Consider the following 14,128-nt stretch of genomic DNA (forward strand, 5'->3'; position numbering starts at 1 on the left):
AATATTCTAATGTTTAATATGATAAAAAGTATGTTAAATTATGATGTTTAGTATAATAAAAAGAGTTTGTTTAATTATAATATTTGTATATGATAATTTTTTTTAATATTCTAATGTTTAATATGATAAAAAGTATGTTAAATTATGATGTTTAGTATAATAAAATAAGTTTGTTTGATTATAATATTTGTATATGATAATTTGTTTAATATTCTAATGTTTAATATGATAAAAAGTATGTTAAATTATGATGTTTATTATAATAAAAAAAGTTTGTTTAATTACAATATTTGTATATGATAATTTTTTTTAATATTCTAATGTTTAATATGATAAAAAGTATGCTAAATTATGATGTTTATTATTATAAAAACGTTGTATTAATTATAATATTTGTATATGATAATTTTTTTTAATATTCTAATGTTTAATATGATAAAAAGTATGTTAAATTATGAGGTTTATTATAATAAAAAAAGTTTGTTTAATTATAATATTTGTATAGGAGATTTATTTTTAATATTCTAATGTTTAATATGATAAAAAGTATGTTAAATTATGATGTTTATTATAATAAAAAAAGTTTTTTTGATTATAATATTTGCGTATGAGAATTTGTTTTTAATATTCTAATGTTTAATATGATAAAAAGTATGTTAAATTATGATGTTTATTATAATAAAAAAAGTTTGTTTGATTATAATATTTGTATATGATAATTTTTTTTTTAATATTCTAATGTTTAATATGATAAAAAGTATGTTAAATCGTGATGTTTAGTATAATAAAAAGAGTTTGTTTAATTATAATATTTGTATATGATAATTTTTTTTAATATTCTAATGTTTAATATGATAAAAAGTATGTTTAATTATGATGTTTATTATAATAAAATAAGTTTGTTTGATTATAATATTTGTATATGATAATTGTTTTAATATTCTAATGTTTAATATGATAAAAAGTATGTTAAATTATGATGTTTATTATAATAAAAAAAGTTTGTTTAATTACAATATTTGTATATGATAATTTATTTTAATATTCTAATGTTTAATATGATAAAAAGTATGTTAAATTGTGATGTTTAGTATACTAAAAAAAGTTTGTTTGATTATAATATTTGTATATGATAAATTGTTTTTAATATTCTAATATTAAATATGATAAAAAGTATGTTAAATTATGATGTTTAGTACAATAAAAAGAGTTTGTTTCATTATAATATTTGTATATGATAATTTTTTTTTAATATTCTAATGTTTAATATGATAAATACGTATGTTAAATTATGATGTTTATTATAATAAAAAAAAGTTTGTTTGATTATAATATTTGTATATGATAATTTTTTTTACATTCTAATATTAAATATGATACAAAGTATGTTAAATTATGATGTTTAGTATAATAAAAAATTTTGTTTGGTTATAATATTTGTATACGATAATTTTTTTTTAATATTCTAATGTGTAATATGATAAAAAGTATGTTAAATTATGATGTTTAGTATAATAAAAAGAGTTTGTTTAATTATAATATTTGTATACGATAATTTGTTTTTAATATTCTAATGTTTAATATGATAAAAAGTATGTTAAATTATGATGTTTATTATAATAAAAAAGTTTGTTTGATTATAATATTTGTATATGATAATTTTTTTTATATTCTAATATTTAATATGATACAAAGTATGTTAAATTATGATGTTTATTATAATAAAAAAGTTTGTTTGATTATAATATTTGTATATGATAATTTTTTTAATATTCTAATGTGTAATATGATAAAAAGTATGTTAAATTATGATGTTTGTTATAATAAAAAAAGTTTGTTTAATTACAATATTTGTATATGATAATTTTTTTTAATATTCTAATGTTTAATATGATAAAAAGTATGTTAAATTATGATGTTTATTATTATAAAAACGTTTGATTAATTATAATATTTGTATATGATAATTTGTTGTAATATTCTAATGTTTAATATGATAAAAAGTATGTTAAATTATGAGGTTTATTATAATAAAAAAAGTTTGTTAAATTATAATATTTGTATATGAGATTTTTTTTTAATATTCTAATGTTTAATATGGTAAATGTATGTTAAATTATGATGTTTATTATAATAAAAAAAGTTTTTTTGATTATAATATTTGCATATGATAATTTGTTTTTAATATTCTAATGTTTAATATGATTAAAAGTATGTTAAATTATGATGTTTATTATAATAAAAAACGTTTGTTTAATTATAATATTTGTATATGATAATTTGTTTTTAATATTCTAATGTTTAATATGATAAAAAGTATGTTAAATTATGATGTTTATTATTATAAAAACGTTTGATTAATTATAATATTTGTATATTATAATTTGTTTTTAATATTCTAATGTTTAATATGATAAAAAGTATGTTAAATTATGATGTTTAGTAAAATAAAAAAGTTTGTTTAATTATAATATTTGTATATGATAATTTATTTTAATATTCTAATGTTTAATATGATAAAAAGTATGTTAAATTATGATGTTTAGTATAATAAAAAAAGTTTGTTTGATTATAATATTTGTATATGATAATTTTTTTAATATTCTAATGTTTAATATGATAAAAAGTATGTTAAATTATGATGTTTGTTATAATAAAAAAAGTTTGTTTAATTATAATATTTGTATATGATATTTTTTTTTAATATTCTAATGTTTAATATGATAAAAAGTATGTTAAATTATGATGTTTATTATTATAAAAACGTTTGATTAATTATAATATATGTATATGATAATTTTTTTTAATATTCTAATGTTTAATATGATAAAAAGTATGTTTAATTATGATGTTTATTATAATAAAAAAAGTTCGTTTGATTATAATATTTGTATATGATAATTTGTTTTTAATATTCTAATGTTTAATATGATAAAAAGTATGTTAAATTATGATGTTTAGTATAATAAAAAAAAGTTTGTTTGATTATAATATTTGTATATGATAATTTTTTTTAATATTCTAATGTTTAATATGATAAAAAGTATGTTAAATTATGATGTTTAGTATAATAAAAAAAAATTTGTTTAATTATAATATTTGTATATGATAATTTATTTTAATATTCTAATGTTTAATATGATAAAAAAAATTTGTTAATTGTTGCAGCAGGTTAGGTGGCGGTCTTAAGAGTCACCGTACAACTATAAAGTAGGCACAGGGACAAAAAGATAACAGGAATAGCAAAAGAAAAATGACAAACGCTAAAGTGCGTTTAAAAATGACAGATCATCCTTTATTTACAATGGAAAAGAAATATATGCAAGTGGCAAATTCGAAAGGTCTAAGTAAGTTAGGATAAGCCTCTGGAATGAGACAGCTTGACGTTAGTAAGCAACTGGAGGAGGTAACCAGACGACAGTGGGTACTGGAACAGGGCTGCTGCACATTAGTAGACACTGGAGGATATAACCGGATAACAGTGGGTACTGGAACAGGGACCGCTGGATGTCAGTACGCACTGTAGAGTGGATAGCCTGGTATCGACCGGCACTGGAACGTTGCTGAAGGCTGCAGGAGGCATTGGAAGGCTGCGAGAAGCTATGGGAGGTGCTGGAGGTCTGCTGGAGGTGCTTGAAGGCTGGCGTCAGCTGGTTGAAGAAGGATAGTCTAAGGAAACAGGCAGTCAGTAGTAGTTGCATAGAAGTAGTTTATGGTTTGCATAAGTAGTGTAGATAAAATAACTTTGAAAAGGGCTGTTTAAACTACTGCTACTGCCAAGTCATCAGCTTGACACGAAGCATCACGGTCGCATTCGGGAGGTATCCTGCTCCCTCGCCACATTAAGACTTTTTTGGGGCCAAAGACACATGTATTTATAAAAGCATGTTGTTACATCAGGCGATGTTCTCAGAAAAAAACAAACAAATGAATAGAATTAATTCCCTACTAAATCAAAATCACAATCGCAAGAATTTCAAATGTAAATTGATTGTGCCTATGTTTGAATCAAAAGTCCATTGAAATTCATTATCAAATAAAAATCAAATTTTATGTTTTTTTTCGTTTGTGGATAAAATGAAAAAAAATCGACAGTCCACATAAAACTATGAGTGAGTCGAACATGAATAGCACGCCAGGACAAAATTATAATGTATAATATGATGAAAATGTTTGTTAAATTATAATGTTTTTGTCATTCATTTATAAAAGTACTAGTTTAATTTTCACAATAAAAATGAAAAGAATGGGCATTTATTTTTACAATAGAATGCCATGCTCTCAAATCACTGATCCTTTGTTTTTTGTAAACACACATGGTCGACAGAAAGAGACACAGAACCGAACACTAACCCGCTAATACCTCGTGATGACAACCAAAAAAAAAAAAAATGGCAACAACTTTTTTCTGCAACAAACAAAAAATACAAAGCTCAGTTTTTTGCAGCAAAACAAAATGACTTTTTAATTTTGGACGAAGATTTTGATAAATACTGGCAATAAATGCCAAATATATTTTGATAAATACTGGCAATAAATGCCAAATATATTTTGATAAATACTGGCAATAAATGCCAAATATATTTTGATAAATACTGGCAATAAATGCCAAATATATTTTGATAAATACTGGCAATAAATGCCAAATATATTTTTGCTTGTAAGAAACCCTATCTAAAATTTATTACAACACTCGACCACCAAAATCAACAGGGATTAGACTATTCCTAATGATCTTGTCCCTTGTTGATTGCATACAATACTGGTTCTGTGCAGTTCTAGAAGGTTCACACTCCCAGGCTTTGCCTTCTTTCTTTCAGAAAGGGTTAGTTTATCGCTAATCGCATTACCAAGGAATGCAGACGGGGCTGCCCAGACACTTTTTGCAGGTCAGAGTGCCCCTCCTCTGAGCACTGACTTCTCAATTTCATTTTCCGGCCCTGTAGTCACAGTTCTTACAGTGGGAGAGAACTAAATACCTCCAGTTTGACTCAGCACTCCCATTTTGCATATAAAAGCACTCCCATTTTGACTTGATTCTCGTCAAGTCAGCGTTCCCAGTAGCTGTGGGAACCAGGGTAGCAGAATGTGATGCACACTCCACTGCCTGCCTCCTGGGACTTCTCATCACAGTCTGCCACTCCAGTTCTTGAACCTGCTTCAACCCTGGCTCATTTCCAGCGACTCCAGCTCACTCCTGCAGCTTTCAACAACGACAGCTTACTCCTGTAGCTTCCAACGACTCCAGCTTACTCCAGCTCACTCCTGCAGCTATCAGCAACCATTGCAGTGACTCCAGCAACTACACAGCACACTCCTGCAACTCCAATGCTTGCAGACACCCATACTAATACCAACCGATGTCCAACTACAGATATCAGTGCCCATTGACGTCAAACTATAAATACCAGTGCCCACTGACGACCAACTACCCATACCAGTGCCAACTGATGTCCAACTACCGATACCAGTGCCCATTGAAATCCATCTACTACTCTTACCAGTACCATCTGGCATCAATTGAAATGAATGGCTCTCGTCTTGAGGAGGCCTCAAGTGTTGAAAAGCCTCTGGGCTTGACCTTTACTCCTGATCTTAAATGGAACACGTACATTAAATCTGTTGCCAAGGCCACTGGAAAAATGGTGGGATCCTTCTATCGATCCAGTAGATATTTCACTGCTGATGCAATTCTCTATCTATATAAGAGCCAGGTACGTCCAAGGATGGAATACTGTTGCCACATCTGGGCAAGAGCTGCTAGAAAGAACTTGTCCTGCCTTGATAGAGTTCAAAATAGACTTCGTAGCCTCGTAGATGTCCTTTTCTCTTCCCTACAACCTCTTTCTCACAGAAGAGATGTTGCGAGTTTGTCTCTGCTGTATCCTTATTTTCATGAAAAGAAAGTGTTCAACTGAGCTTCAATCTATGGTCCCCCCTCGCCAAACTTTCACAAGAAACACTCGTCTAGCTGAAAACACTATCAATAATTCCTCCCACTTTTTTATCTGTGCCTAAACCTAAGCGTAGATTCCATGAACAAAGCTTCTTTCTTAGAATTGCACGCCTGTGGAATTGTCTTCCGTTTTCCTGCTTTCCAGCTGATTACAATATGGTTGTTTCCAAGTCTAACGTAAACAAGTTTTTGATGAACCATTCCACTTGTTACCAAATTTACCGAATTTCCATTACTAAAGATTACTATATCGTCCAATTTCTACTGTACACTCTTTAACCCTTATCTTCGAGTGGCCTCTTGGCCTTGATAAGTGGTGATGCCTATGTAAAAAAGAAAAACGATGTCTGACTTCCATTACCAGTGCTAACCGATGTCCAACTAGCCATACCAATGCAAATCAATGTCCAACTACCCATACCAGTGCCCACTGACTTCCAACTATGCATACCTGTGCCAAACGATGTCCAACTACCCATACGTGTCACCTGACGTTCAACTTCTCATACCAGTCCCAACCGATTTTCAACTACCCATACCAGTGCTCACTGACATCCAACTACTCATACAAGTGCCCACAGATGCCAAACTACCTATACCAGTGCCAACCGACGTCCAACTAACCATACCAGTGCCCACTGATGTCCAACAACCAATTCGAATGCCCATTGACGTTCAACTACCCATGCCAGTGCCCACTGACGTTCAACTACCCCATACCAGTGCCAACCCATGTCCAACTACTCATACCAGTTCCTATTTACGTCAAACTACCCATACCAGTCTTAACCGATGTCTAATTGTCCATACGTGCCAACTGATGTCCAACTAGCCATACTAGTGCCAATCGAGGTCCAACTACCCATATGTCCCCACTGACATCCAACTATCCATACAGATGCCAACCGATGTTCAACTACCCATACATCCCACTGACGTCCAACTACCCATACCTGTTCCAACTGATGTCTAACTACTCATACCAGTGCCCACTGACGTCCAAGTACCCATATCATCCCATTTATGTCCAAATACCCATACCAGGTCTCACCAATGTCCTACTCCTCATACCCGTACCCACTTACGTCCAACTACCCATACCAGTTCCAACAGATGTCAAACTACCTATAGGTGCTTACTGATGTCCAACTACCCATACCAGTTCCCTTTGACGTATACCAGTGCCAATCGATGTCCAACTACCCATACCAGTGCACTCTGACGGTCAACTACCCATACCAGGACCATCAGATGTCCAAATAGCCATACCAGTTCAACCTGATGTGCATCTACCCATACCAGGGCCCACTGACGTCCAACTACACATACGGGCCCACTTACATCTAATTCCCCATACCTGTGCCAACCAATGTCCAACTGTATACCGATACTCCATGACTGACTGGGATAGCTTCCGTACATTTATATCTGATCTACCTCTGCATTCCATGTTTAAAAATGATGTGTCCTCTATAGTATCAGACCTGACCGAATGGTTAATTGTAGGCATAGACGATTCATACCATCTAAAAAATTCCAACAAAAACCTAACAGCCAGCCATGGTTCTCCCCAGCATTCTGCTGCTGCCATCGCGCACAGAAATCACGTTTTCCATAGCTACCAACGTAATAGATGCACTGAGACTAAAGCTGCTTTCAGGAACGCCAGCAACCACTGTAAAAGAGTAATAAAAATGTAAGAGAGCTATATGCCCAGTCTGTTAAATCCAAAGTAGCTGATCAGCGGCTTGGTTCCCACCAGTTTTGGCAAATAACAAATAGGATCCTGAACAGAAGTGTGCGTTCTATCCCAACCATTATCAACAGACCAGAGGTCATCTCCTCAGCTTCAGACGAGGCCAAACTATTTGCAAACAACTTTGCAGCTATGCGACGAAGGCCATCAACTCCCCATATTTCCTCCTATAACACAGAACACGCTAGGTAACATACAAATATCTATGCATGAGGTCGCCAAGCTAATCAAGAACCTTGATTCCAGTAAAGCTACTGGCCCTGACGCTATCCCAATTATAGTGTTAAAAAAGCTTCAACCAGAACTTGCTCCCATACTTACAAAACTGTTTAAACGTTGCCATAAGGAGAAGTGCTTTCCAACACCCTGGAAAACCTCATCAGTATGCCCTGTATTTAAGAACTCAGGTGATAAATTATCTCCCTCTCAGTACAGATCAATAAGTCTCCTGTGTGTTATGAGTAAGTTGCTGGAATCCATATTAAATAGAGAAATAGTCAACCACCTCAGCAGAAATAACCTTCTTAGTGACACGCCATATGGTTTCCATTCTGCAAGATCTACCGCAGATGTGTTAACGGTTATATCTCATAGGATTAGTGAATCTCTTGGCAAAGGTTTCCTTTCTAGGGCAATTGCTCTTGACATATCAAAGGCCTTCGACAAGGTATGGCATAAAGACCTACTTCACAAGATCTCCAGCTATGGTATAACTGGAGATATTCTCTCTATCATTAAATCATTTCTCTCTGATAGGCTCATAAGAGTAGTGGTTGATGGAAAAAAATCAGAGGCCTGCAGTATTAATGCTGGAGTCCCTCAAGGGTCCATCCTGGACCCAACTCTCTTCCTGATCTACATCAATGATCTCCCTAAACACATACTTAAATCATTCGTTGACATCTATGCTGATAACACAACCATCTACAGCAACACATCAAAGGCTGTAAATGACAAAGCTCTCTCTGATTCTCTCTCCTCTAATCTCAAACGAGTGGTTCAATGGGGGAAGACGTGGCTGGTTACCTTTAATGCATCTAAAACCAAACTCCTGTCTTTACATCATCAACGCTCTGATCCCCATCTGGCATCAATTGGGATAGATGGCTCTCATCTAGGAGAAGCCCCATGTTTTGACAAGCTCCTGGGCTTGACCTTCACTCCTGATCTGAAATGGAACACGTATATCAAGTCTGTTGTCAAGGTCGCTGGAAAGATGGTGGGATCCTTCTACCGCTCCAGAAGATATCTCACTACTGATGCAATTCTCTATCTATATAAAAGCCAAGTACGTCTAAGGATAAAATACTGCTGCCATATCTGGGCAGGAGCTGCTAAATAAGCCTATCCTGCCTTGACAGAGTACAAAATAGACTTCGTGGCTTGGTGGGGGATGCCCTTTTCTCTTCCCTGCAACCTATCTCCCACAGAAGACACGTTGCAAGCCTATCTTTGTTTTATCGTTATTTCCATGGCAGGTGCTCATCTGAACTCCAATCTCTGGTGCCCCTCACCAATCTTTTACAAAAAACACCCGTCTGGCTGAATCCACTGTCAAAAACTTTTCCCACTCTTTATCTATGCTGTAATCAAAACGTAGATTCCATGAACAAAGCTTCTTTCTTAGAACTGCACGCCTGTGGAACTCTGTTCCGTCTGCCTGCTTCCCTCCTGACTACAACTTGGATGTGTTCAAGTCCAACGTAAACAAATTCCTGATGAACCGCCCCCTTAAGTAGACACTCTAAATCTCCACACTAACATACTGTACTTACAATAACCCTTATTCCTGAGTGGCTTCCGGGCCTTGATAAGTGGTGACCACCTTGTAAAAAAAAAAAAAAAAACCCTGACATCCAACTACCCATACCAGTGCCAACCGATTTCCAACTACCCAGAACAGTGCTCACTAACGTCCAACTACCTGTACCTAGCTGACGTCTTGCTACCTATCATAGTGCCCACTGACGTCTGACTACCAGTTCCTACCTTGTGAAAAATTATTTCTACTATTTTATTTTTTCCCTTCTTTTTTTCTTCTTTTTCCTTCCTCCTGTCTATATCTTGTCTTCTACGTCACTTGATTCTGTTGTGCTTGCGCTTTCTCTTTGTGCGCCAAAATCTCCACATGTGGCATCTTTGAAGGAAAAAGATCAGATGCTGTTTCTACTCTGTGAAGGAAGGAGTTTCTGAAAGTATGTCTTAGAAGAAAGACAGGTTAGATATGTCTAAGTTACCTGACATATTTTGTCGAGGTCTCAGGCAAGGAAAAGAAGACCAAAAGACTTTCTCTGTTTTAACTAGACATTAAAATAGTTGAAATATTTGGCGAATTACGAAGACATTAATTATCCCAGGATAAAAATGAAAACACAGGATTCGTTGCGGAGGTTTCTAGTTGCCTTAAACCCTGTTTCGGACTTCAGTTCTGAAAAGTGAACTTTATATTGCCTTTCGTCTATGAGGGGAAGATTATTCATCTTTGATCGGCGTTGTTTTGGCCGGGATTATTTGGGATTTTTGTAGTTGCACACGAAAATACCACCAGCAAAGAACTTTGACTAAACAAGCTAACGTAGTATTATGGAAGAACGGATACTGCTTAAAACAAAGAGAGTACAACAATTTTTCTAGAGAAGACTTGGAGTAAAAAAAGGGAACTTATACACCTTCTAAAGAGGATTTATATGAACTTTGAATTGCCTACAGTAAGTGAATTTTCCCCTCTCTATTTCACTTTCTCCACCCCCTCCCTCCCTCCCTCTCTCTCTCTCTCTCTCTCTCTCTTTCAAAAATCTTACAATACAAGAATTTCGCTTGTAAGTCAGATAGACAACTCTTGGCAGCCGATTACAGACTTTTCCTATCAGGATTTTCACTTTAATAAAAGTTCAAACAACTGACTCTACCAAATTCTAATAAGCTACACTCTGCTAGAATTGGCTTGAATTTCTGTAATCTCGGCTGCGTCTATTTTTAATTCTTCATTGTTCTTTCTTTCATGCTCTTTTGGTCGCCCATTTTGGCTTTCATGTTCGGTTGGTTTGGCAGGTTTTTAGAGTGGCAAAAGATCTTAGTTCTGATTCATTAATTGGTTAAAACTTGGTCTTGACAAGATGACTACTACTCCTATTACTGCCATATTAATCAAAAAGAGAAAGATATTTAAAGATAAGACCATAACGGTATTAGACTTTTTAGATTCGTTAGATGGTTATACTCGTATAATAAGGTGGACGAGAATACTGCTTTGGTAGACCTGTTAGATGAACAAATCATCAATGCCTATCTGGTTGATGGAAGAGAAGAAGAGGAAATTAGGTCTTTTAATAAGGATTGTGCTCTTTTCCTGATAGAAGTCTTGGAAAAGTTATCCAGACTTCAACCTTCATTGAAGGTGGGTGATTCTGCTAATGAGCGGTCACCAGTTGTGAAAAAACATCTTGGGTTGATCCCTAAAATTTTATGAAAAGGACCTAGAAAAGGATAAATTAACCTTTTTAAATTTCAAGTGGGAATTGGAGAATTGTGTAGTTCATATGTTAAATGATCTTTGAGGTTAGTTGTTTAAAAAAAACATTTGTCCGGCTAAGCATTTCAATTGATAAGACATCTGATAAGAATCATCATGATATTTTCGCGTCAGAATTTTTGGATAAGGAAAATATGGATTCTGTTTACTCATCTATATTGGGCACTGATAAACTAGGTAGTAACTTATTGCTAAGAAATTTTACATATTCTTAAAACTCAGGTATATTAATTAAAAAATTTCTATTGGGATGAATTTTTTGGAGATGAATTTTCCTTGAAACAAATTATTAAATCATATAGTCTGTAGTAAATTACCCCCATTTTTAAGTCATAATTGGTCCACAAGCTAGGGAATAACTATCCTACACTTGAAGATATTTTAGAGAACTGTTTGGAAATATCTCGAACCATAGAGTTCTGTAAAAATAATGAAACTTACACTCGGAGAGTGGTAGGCATTCTCAAGAAAACATTTTTGTGGGCTCCCAGATGGCTTCTAATGCTTGTCGACATTTTCAACAGCTCGTTGCTACTTCCTGTAATTGACTGTGTTAACTCTACCCAGTTGTGTCCCTTGAACACTCTTCACAACAGAGAGTTAACTTCCCTACCGGCGACGGTGTAAACGGGACTTTTCGAAAAATATGGCGCGACCTGTACGCACGTGTTGAATAAACCCTCCTCAACCCTACTCCCGTTATCTGTGTTCATTTGCTTTTACATTGGTAGCAGAGCGTATCAAAACTAACAAACAAAAAAAACATGGCCTCTAAATACATTCCCCTACCAACGTTAAACACAGAAAAATATAATTCCTGGAAGAAAGAAATGCGCATATGGGAACTAGCCACTACTTTAGATGAAAGAAAACGGGCCCCCGTCGTGCTTTTGTCCTTGGAAGGAAAAGCGAGAGAGGCGCTGCTTGAATTGGATATCACTTTACTCAATGCCGAAAACGGAATGGAGATAGTATATCAAAAGTTGGACACCCTCTTTTTAGAAGACGCAAACCAGGCAGCATTTAGGGCGTACGAGGCATTCGAAAGTCACCGAAGAAAGAGCGGCATGGCAATAGATACATTTCTAATTGAATTTGAACGCCACATTGCCAAATTGAAAGAATTCAACATAATTCTTCCCGATCCGGTCCTAGCGTTCAGAGCTCTCAAAAGCGCCAACCTCACCCCCGAAAACGAACGCTTAATAAAAGCCACCGTTCGAGAACTAACACTCGGAGAAATGTCTAAACAATTAAAAAAATTCTTAATGACTTTGAAACTCATTCACCACCGAAAACTCCTCCGGTTGCTATGAAAACCGAATCCGACATTATTTTCACCACTGACGAAACTGAAAACACCTACTACACCAGTAGTCGTGGTCGAGGCCGCCGCCACGGTGATAAAACAGCCAGTCTCACCAGTCGTGGGGCTGGCAGATGGGGTAGGGGTCGCAACCAAAATTCAACCCACTACAACAACAACAACAACAACAACATCAAAAGAAATTCAAACCACAAGGTTGAAAGCGACAGCAGCAGCAGCGGTGTTTTTTTCAAGTGTGGGTGTAAATACCACTGGATTCGCGACTGTCCGTATGATGAAATTGACAAGACCGACAAAGGAGGCCACTTGCTCGTTTCCAACATCGTCCTCATGAACGAGCGTGAAGAATATGGCAGCACCAGCACGTTTTTGGGAGAAACGCTCGGATCCGCTGTCTTGGATAGTGGTGCGTCTGGGACAGTTTGTGGAAGAAAATGGTTCGAGTGTTTTCTAGAAACCCTGCCAGAAAAACAAAAAATAAAAGTTCGAGATGGAAGGAAAAACTACAAATTTGGTGATGGGAACACCATTAAATCTACTCACACAGCAACTTTACCATGTGTCATTGCTGGCATTGAAGTCAGCATTATCACTGACCTGGTGGACGCCGAAATACCGCTTTTATTGAGCAAAAAGTCGATGAAAAGAGCCGGCACAAGCCTCAATTTCGAGAACGACAGTGTCACCATGTTTGGAAAAAAAATCCCACTGCAATGTACTTCTTCAGGGCACTACCACATTCCCATAACAAGACCTACACCAGGCCGAGGTAAGTTAAACATATTTTGTTTACCAAAGAAATTTCCAACAAAAATAGGCAAGAAAAAATAAAAATCGCCACCAAACTTCATAGACAATTTAGTCACCCTAGCGGTAAAAAGCTATGTGACTTAGTCAGGAGCACCGGAATGAAAGACAAGCAATTCATTAAGATACTTCAGGAAATTCCCAATTCTTGTGAAATTTGCATGAGATACAAAAGGGTTGAACCCAGACCTGTCGTGGGGTTTTCACTCGGAACATATTTTAATGAGAGCATTGCCATGGACATAAAAGAAATTAATGGTAACAAAGTATTACACCTTATTGATCATGGTACTAGGTACAGTGTTGCAGCTAAAATTCCGGGTAAAGAGAGCTCCGATATTATTAATACTATTTTCAAAAATTGGATTACTTATTTTGGTACCCCTGGATTTATTCTCACTGACAATGGCAGAGAATTCAACAACCAGGCGTTTAGGGACATGGCACAAAATATGAATATCGTCGTTCGTACCACTGCTGCTGAAAGCCCATGGAGTAATGGGCTAAATGAAAGGCACAATGGGATTTTAGGGGAAATGGTGAAGAAAACCCTAGAAGAAACAAATTGCAGTTTCGAGGTGGCTCTCGCGTGGGCAGTAAGTGCCAAAAATACACTTCAAAGTGTCCATGGATATAGTCCCAACCAACTCGTTTTTGGCAGAAATCCCAACCTACCTGGTTTTCTTAATGACAAACTCCCTGCACTAGAAGGTGTCTCTACCAGTGAAATTGTGGCAAATAATCTTAACG

The sequence above is a fragment of the Euprymna scolopes genome, chromosome 21, assembly GCF_053919585.1.
Source record: "Euprymna scolopes isolate OS-2025 chromosome 21, ASM5391958v1, whole genome shotgun sequence".
Classification (NCBI taxonomy): domain Eukaryota; kingdom Metazoa; phylum Mollusca; class Cephalopoda; order Sepiida; family Sepiolidae; genus Euprymna; species Euprymna scolopes.